General features: G+C 39.6%; 1 pseudogene; it reads left to right on the top strand.

Annotated features, from left to right (window-relative positions):
• The first annotated feature begins 1483 nt into the window (after nt 1-1483).
• On the top strand, nt 1484-9086 carry LOC144524971 (E3 ubiquitin-protein ligase TRIM35-like; annotated as a pseudogene).

Here is a 9086-nt window from a genome sequence, read left to right as displayed (position 1 = left end):
CTTAGTGTAGCCTTACTGAATCCAGACCTAAAACTGCAGGGGAAACATTTCTGCACTGACCTGGGGTCTGCTTTTGAAAACCATTCCTGTCACTTGGCTGTGTTAATCTAACTCTGTAATCTGCTGCTAAATCAGGCTTTAGGAATGAGCCGAGGCAGCTACTGAGGCAATCTAGTGGTGAAGAATCAGCCTCATGGAGTGTGTGTGGGGGTAATTATGCATGAGGAAGACGGTTAGTGCTGCGTTGGATGTTGGCAGAGGACTAACAGATGGTAATTCCCTCTCGCTCCTGCACTTCTGGCAGACCTCTGGATTACAAATGCACTGGTACCTACATTCAGGAACACATATCAACTGCTACACTGCTGTTCCTACTGGAAGAAAAACTGGAAAATTTAGAAACATAAGCAGGATCGTGACAGAGACTTTTTAAGCTCTTAAAATTGCTCTTTTAAAACTTGTTGATAGGACCTACGTGCAGCGAACACACCACAAGCATGATTTCAGGCAAAAACCTTACATAGGTGGAAGCAAATACAAAATAGAGGCATAAAGTAACTAAACTATATAATTATCTTCAAAGATGCAGTAGGTTAGACTTATAAAACTAACTTTCTGTCATATTTGCTGAAACTGACCCTATGTTTGAGTAGAACTACATCAAGCAGGTAATTTAAAAAAAGAATCCAGCTCCTCAAGCACCACCTACAGCCTGTAGTGTGATTTGCAAAAATCCACCGCTCCCTGTTCAGATGCACCAATCAGGGCCAGGGGGGTGTGTCTAACTGTGTGTCAATCACTGCTCATGCACACGCATTCATTCTCCCTTGTGGGGGGAGGGGCTTTGGAGACCGTTTTGGGCTTTAGCGGAAAGGGGGGAGGGACTGAGAATTTTTTGGCTAAGTCCTGGATCTTCGCAATCCTACCTACAGCACCTTTAATGAGACACAGCTGACTGGTGCAAACTTCCTGCTGGCATCTCTAAAATAATTGAAATAACAGCTTTAGATGACTAAATCTGACACACCTATTTTTCACAAGCTACTTGATCCAAATAATTGAGGTGCTGGTTAAAAAATATTAAGTTTATTAGCTTAATAATATGTTATGAAGGAAAGTTAAAATTGACGTGACTTGATCCACTAGAGAGAAGAAATATTCAGTCTACTCCACAGAATAGAGGTTCTTCCTTGACAAATAAGAGAGCACTTTAACCACTTTAACAACGTTAACAGACTAGTTTAATTTTGAAAATGTTAACTACCATAGGACGTATGGGAGGGAGTACAGATATTAGAAAGCAAGAGAAAACCAGAGAACTAGAACTCGTCTACTTCAACTTGCTGACATACCACACACTGAATGAGTTAAAGAAAAAAACATGACTCAAAGTGAAGGTACATTTCAGTAAAATTACTAGAAGAGGGAGTGGTAAAATGGTTGTACTTTTTGTCTGCAGTGTTTAAAGCTTCACACAGAGAAAATGGCTTTCCTGTCAGAGAAGAAGCTCTGCTGTCCTGTGTGCTGTGAAGTCTTTGAGTGTCTTGTCCTCCTGTTATGTAGCCACAGCTTCTGTAAAGACTGAAGTCTGAAGAGCTGGTGGTACACTATGAGATACTTAAACTCTTCTGTCTAGACCATCAGCAGCCAGTGTGTCATGTCTGCAGAGAATCAAAAACACACACCGACCACAGATTCAGACCCAATGATGAAGCTGCACAGGATCCCAAAAAGGAGCTCCAGAGATCCCTGAAACTCTTATGGGACAAACTGGAGCTTGTTAAGAAAGTTAAATTAAAGTTTGATCAAACAGCAGAACACATTAAGGTCCAGGCCCGACACACAGAGAGGCGGATTAATGAGAAATTTACGAAGCTTCACCAGTTTCTAGAAGAGGAGGAGGAGGTCAGGATGGCTGCCATGAGGGAGGAAGAGGAGCAGAAGAGCCAAATTATGAAGTAGAAGATTGACAGGCAGGTCAGAACCACAGAGGAGGAGCTGAGAGCGGAAGACATACACGTCTACAATGCTGCTGTAGAAAGAGTTGAGCAGCTCCCCCTACATGATGACCCAGGAGCTCTGATAGAATTGGCCAAACACCTGGGCACCCTGACCTTCCACATCTTGGACAAGAAGAAGGAGATTGCCTCCTACACTCCTGTTATTCTGGATCCAAACACTGCCGGTCTACATTTCTTCATGTCTGAACATCGGAACAGTGTGAGATGTGGGAAAAGACGAGGATTAAAGATTAATTCTGTGTCTTGGGCTCTGAGGGTTTTCACTCAGGAACTCACAGCTGTAGCAGTAACAGTATGGGGGGGTGATGGTCAAGTGAAAGATGCAAAGATGCAAAGAAGCAATTACGACTCATATTAACATTCATAGTGGCAGTGCCCTCTTGTGGCCTCCCATATTTATTACAGGAGCAAAGAAAGGAAGGTGATAAAGTATTAGAGCGCCAAATTCCGCATAAGGAGGCAGGAAACACAGGAAACAAAGGACTTTTACCCAGGAGATGCGGGGTTCGAGTCTCGTTTGAAAATAAAAAGTAAACAGTACATTTTTCTTAACTTTACGGAACAACCTGAACTACTTTCTGCGTCACGTGCATGACCGGAAGTTAAGTAACATGACATCATTTTAACCCGAACCACAACATTTTTCTAAACCTAAAGGTCCAGTGTGTAACGTGTTTAGTTCTTCATTATCAAAATCTGTGTTGCCCGTTCACAAACTTGTCCTTTTTCATGAATATTTCCCACTACCATCAATTCCAAGTATTCCTTTTGGCTTGAAATTTTACATTTGCATTTGCATGAACTGGGGTAGACGCTCCATATTCATGCGCCATCTTGAAATACGTTAGCCGATAAGGGACATACAGGACATACTGCTCTGCCTTTCACGTTTTCGCTGTCACACGATAAACTCACAGGTGCTGCTAATGTTGCTAATGGGTATCGTAGCTTCCCGGCCCTGGCTAGTTTGAAGAAGGAAACATGGAGGACCACACGTATTCAAAACCCAAATTTCAGGAACAGAAGTCTTCTTCTTCACCCAGAAAAAAAAAAAGGATATTGAAAAGAGCAAGAGACCGGCTTTTTGAAACGTGAAGGCTACCGTAACTGTAATACGTACTTTGAACTGCTTGGTGCGAGGGAGTTGATTGCGATATATGATCTAGATGGGAGAAATTCCTACACATTGGACCTTTAACTCAGTGGTTTTAGTGGCTAAACCTAAACAAACTGCAACCGTTTAGAGATGAGGATGGAAAATGCTCCTGTGGGTCGCATTAGAGGGTAGGAATCAAAAACCTCATTGTATGGTTTGGAGGACTTGTTGAATAGGAAATGACATAAAGGCTATTTTGTAATACATTTGGGATGTAAGAGTCCAGAGTCACAGTTCTGAGATGGTATAAAACTGTATACATTTGGTAACTTGAGTGGGGTTTCCTCCGATAATTCAAAAGTTAAAAAAATAAAGTCATACTTTGACATGGTAACCTCTGCAGTTCAGCACTCTTTCTGCATGTGCGACCTGTAATGGAATGCATTTGACCGCCTCCCATTTTAGTCATGGACCACTCTACATCTGAGAGACGTCTTCTGTTGCTTTTTTTGACTTCCTGTCAAATCTGTCTTTCTTTATTTCTGTCACAGTATGGCTCTGTGAGAACACAGTATTGACAGCTGTGGTAATAATTTCAGGTCCACTAATACCACTACTGACACTGCTAAATGTGTTCTGTTTTCATTTGCTGATTTCCAACAGAAGGAAAAGGTCCCCGCTGTGAAGTTCTTCCTTCTACTCTGGAGTCTTCTTGCTCACAAATAGAGCACAATGGGCGGCCTTTTATAGCAATCTGGGGACGCCGATCATGCTAATAATTAAATCTCATGCACACACACACCTTCACAGATACAGGTGGTATTCGTCACGTTGAAACAAGTTTGTGCAGTTAAGAGTGTTTGCTGAATCCGACTGGGAACAGTCATGCCAGCAAACCTGATGGAGATTTAGGAGAAGGATATAAAAATGTTCTGTCACATTCGCAATAACAGCATCATTTTAAAGCTATATGTGGCATAAAAAAATACTTACTGGGATGAATATGCAGTTACGATGGAAGAAGACAAGATGTTAAGAAATAAGGGGTTAACTTGGTGTTTAAGATGCACATTAAAAAAAATTACAATGTTTGCATTTAATAATCAAAGGGTACTTTAATATTTCTACAACGTTATAAGAAAGGAAAATGGGGAAACAAGGTAACTGTATTGATATTGCATAACATACTTATGGTATCATTTATTTTAAAAGTATCATAATAAAATTAATTTACAAAATTAAAGTTAATTGTTTTTAATTATGGAGTGTTAAATGTTGATAAAGTGTACAGTACATTGTTATTGTTGCAGGGTGAAGGCATGAAATGAATTTTTTTCATGAAATGAAGACATGAAAGGGGAGAGAGAGGGGGAATGACATGCAGCAAAGGGTCGCAGGTCAGAGTCAAACCCGCGGCCGCTGCATCAAGGAATAAACCTCTATATATGTGCGCCTGCTCTACCAACTGAGCTAACCCGGCCACTGTGCAAAATATTTTTTACTGTAATCTTAGAGTTATAATCTACAGCACTACTGTGCCTTATTACAGAGCAGCAGCACATATACAAACATGCAAATGATTTGAATGTTCATCCAATAACTCAAATTAACATTTACACAAGGCTTCACCATGACAATTGAGGATTAAGAAATGCAGTTCAGAGATGTTTCTGTTTCACACACTAATTCTGATGTGAGACACACAGGTCCACACAGATGCACACAAGAAATCCTCACCAATCCAAAGTTCTATCAGCGGTGACCTTGCCAGAGAGGATGTAGCAGTGGCTTGCACTGAGAAGGTGCTGATTGTGATCGTAAGACTTGCATGTCTTTGATCTCTACAGCATGGAGGCTTAACAGTCAATTAACCCTTTGATCTCTTCTGATCCCTGCGGTTTACTACGTTGTATAGCCCCACATATACAGTACACACTGCACACACAGACGCCCTGCTGACAGATAATGGCTCCATCATCTCTCAATGGTAAAATTTGTGCTGCAGATTTATGTACACACACATCTTTCTTTCTCGTCCTCATCATTTTCAGAGGTCGTGTGTTACACAGCTTGGCATTGGCAGTTCGGTGCATATATTGGATTTCATGAGTGGCTGAGCAATGAAAACCTAATGAGAAATAAGACAGTTAATATCCACATTGACCCTAGGCTGAACTGACGTGACATCCGGCTGTACTAATGACATATTGACCGACTCTTATGAGTATGTGAAGACAAACCTGAAGGGAAAACATACAGACTTAGAAAGACAGAAAAAACAACACAGTCATCTTTTTTCCACTCTAGATGTAAAGGTGGGCATCTGCAAGTATGAAGGGCGTGCTGATTATCAGATTTTCTCATATAATGTACATTAATTCCACGCTTCAAAAAGCCCATTTATTTCCCTGTCATTTCTGAAGGAAATTTTGCACTTACATTATTAAATGGCAAACTGGAGCACTCATATTTCAAGCCTTTTATGTTGCTAAATGTGTGATGGGCACTGCCATCAGGAGTTGTGAGTACCTGAAATAACCGACCAGTTCATTACTAATTATTGTGATCTTGGGATTTTTCACTGCAATACAAAAAAGTGGCATATTTAATTTGATTTTGATTAATTTATTCTGTTATTTATTTCTTGGATTAAATGTGCTTAGAAATGTGGTAAGTGTCCTCAATGCTCAAAAGCAACGTGATATCATGACTTCGCGTAAACATACATGCTCACTTTCTTAAGCCAAGTGGCGTGTTATTTGTACGCATTTTGAGCTATCTGCGAGTATGTCTATGCTGTATACAGCTGACGGCAGTCTGCAAGTTACAGCGTAAACATACACAGCACTTTCTAAAGCCTTGTGGCGTGTTATCACGAGGCTATGGTTGGGTTTAGGAAATGTCACACGCGGGTTGGGTTTAGGAAAAGAATAACTGGTTTGGTTTAGGAAAAGAACAAACGTGGAAAGGAAACGTCACACGCGGGACACTAAAGAAACATGACAAGTGGGACACGATCCATGCTCTCCTGGGTGAAAGTCCTGTGTTTTACCCATCCTCCACCCTAACCAACGTCCCTATGCGGATTTTCGCAATCACGCAATCGCAAGGTAATGTAAGTCAATGGAGGCCAAATGGCGTTGATAAACACGCTAAAAAGCGAGTATGCGTCTTGATAACATGCCAATAATGGCATACGAATTGCCGTGTCATACATACGCCACTTCATGAGATCAGTCTGTCAAAAGACAACTTAAAAACCAGGTATTCATGATGACAACATATCCAGGTTTTGAGGCATGTATGAGTGTTGTACTGTATATACTGTATGAATGTCTCTGTATTTCTCTTTCACATTGATCATGGTCATGTCTCTCTATTTAATTTTCTGAGAATAGTGCTTCCCTATTTGTTTTCCAGTGCAGCTGTGTTCAAATCAATTCAATTAAGTCAATTAAATCAAATGAGTTAGGTTTACAGTTTTTTTCGATTGCTAAACGACAGCGGGCACAACTGGAGTCACGTGCAAAACTAACTACAGTCTGCACAGCAGCGGTTCATGTGGACCAAACTCTAGTTAATTTTTCATTGCTTGAACACAGTTTTCAAAACTCTACACACTTATCCCATGACTTTAACCACAACGTGCACAACACTGGATTTACAGCACTTTGTTCAAATGCTAACACACTGCTGTCAAAACTGTTAACCACACATTCAAAACAGAATAGATTTCAGTCTGGTGCCTATCAAACACTGCTAATTTGAATTTTAGCTGAAAGCCTAAGCAGGTGTCTTGTTTTAGACTAGTTAGTGAACATATACGGTATTTATATAGAGAACGCTCAAAGACTTTATTTGTATACAAACACCAAATAAGATTGAAACAGTTATACACTGTACCATTTGAGAGAAACAGGTAAAAGAGCAAAGATACCAATATGTCCAGGTAAGATGTCTGAGGTTATATACACAGCTATAAAAAAAAAAGTGAAAAACACTATATCGTTACAATAGTAAAACTGCATTCTTACTGGTTTTCAGAAAGTAATGGAGGTGAAAGCAATGGAAACACCACGTTCATTTGTATTTAGAGATAATGCAGACATCCAATGTGATGAAGACAACTTGCCACATGATGCTGGAGAGAGGCAGGATTAGTCACACTATTCTTTGCTACTGTTATGTACCTTTAGTGTTTTTCCCAGTAATTCCATTACAATTTTTCTTGATTGCTTTGACCTGCTTAAAGAAACTGGGATCCACTCGGTTTTCATCATCACTGTCTCAGCAGAGCAGAAGTCACCACTGGCAAATGTGTTAACCCTTTCTCATTGGATTGACATATTTTCCCACCCTTTTGCAGAACAGTTAACACGGATGTCATTCAAGCAGTCCAAACTCCATTGTTTTAGCTATGGTAACCAAACAGAAACCATATGTTCCTAACTATTAGACACTACCTACATCAGTATGAAATCACTGAAGCACCTGTTTGACACTCCTTCACACAAATCTTCAATTAGCAATCAGTCTGCAGGCCTTAAAGGTGCAGCGTCTGTGTTGTTATTTGCCAACATGGATGGAAGAGGTCTAAGACAGAAGAGACTGAGTATCAATAGTGGCTATTTCTTATACTCTACAGTAATAGCTGTTTATACTTTACTGTAATAGATTTAATTTTTATTTTCTTATAGATTTTATTTTGGTTTACATGTATTTTGTGTAATATTTACTGTATTTCAGTGTTCAGCCACAGTTTGAAATAAGAATCAATGGAATCAATAAAATTTGCATCAAAGCATTTCTGATTCTGGATCTAATTCTTTGCAAGAAGGCAAATGTGTCAACAAATGTCCCTGGCATGAAAGCTACGTACAGTAATAGGCTACAATGACAAGCAATGGTGCACTGATTCACACTGAGTGCTGTATTTAGTGTTTTGTTGTCCACTGTGTAATGGTTGATTGAAAGAGCTCATACACTTGTTTGCAAGTTGTGTTGTTTGAAGGCAAAATTAGCTTTTTTGCATATTTTAAATGTTTTGGCACGGTTAGAGCCTTTTGCAAACAAAATGTGTCATTTTGACCATGAGTGCCACTGTTTCAGCCTGTGTGTTAACTGTTTTGAAAAATGTGGAGTTTGAGTTTGGACTGCTGTGTCAAAGCAATCAAGAAAAACTGTAATTACTAGAGACAAAATACTATATTGAAGAAAACTGCTGATTTTCATTCCTTCTTGTTTACGTAAAAATTGGTATATTATAAAATCTATATCTTTTCCTTAAAGAAACTATTGAGTAGTGTGAAGTCACTTCAATTGTTCAAATTGTAAAGATGAGAAAGTTTGTAATTTCTGTATTGGTGTTTGATGCTAGTGTTTTTACTCTCAGTGTGTTCTGAGTGACAGTGTGTGTTATCTCAGTGAGGATTTTGCATAGTGTTTGGCTGCACTGAGCCTGTTTTGAGACGTGTGTTAAGAGTTGTTTTGAATGAGTTTTGCAGGAGATGTGAACTGTTTAGCTCAGGTGACTGTTGGTAGTGCAGACTGTAGTTAGAGTTTTGCACGTAACTCCAGTTGTGCCCACTGTTGTTTAGCAATCGAAAAAACTGTAAATCACTTCTGTTCAGGTAAATTCAAATTAGGTCATTATTCAGTAATTTAGCGTGTTGTGTAGTTTGTTTCAGAGACATAATTTACAATAACAACACACAGTAAACGTATAACAAAACATGTCACACTTGACCTTAGCATACATCCTGCCATTTGGACATGTTAATGTGTTTTTTGGGCAGTTTAATTCAATGACCAGAGGGCAGAAGCTGGAAGGCTGTAAGTGTTTTTGGCCTTTCACACCACATGCATCTGTGAGATTTCGTCTGTGCCACACGTTTATTCTTACAGGGTATTTCTACCAGCCTCCCCAGACAGCTTTTGTTGTTAATGCTGAGGGTACAGAAGGAACCTAG

The sequence above is a fragment of the Sander vitreus genome, chromosome 10 (assembly GCF_031162955.1).
Source record: "Sander vitreus isolate 19-12246 chromosome 10, sanVit1, whole genome shotgun sequence".
In the NCBI taxonomy this organism is placed as follows: Eukaryota; Metazoa; Chordata; class Actinopteri; order Perciformes; family Percidae; genus Sander; species Sander vitreus.
The sequence above is the reverse complement of the archived record's forward strand: the minus strand, read 5'-3'. Positions and strand labels throughout refer to the sequence as shown.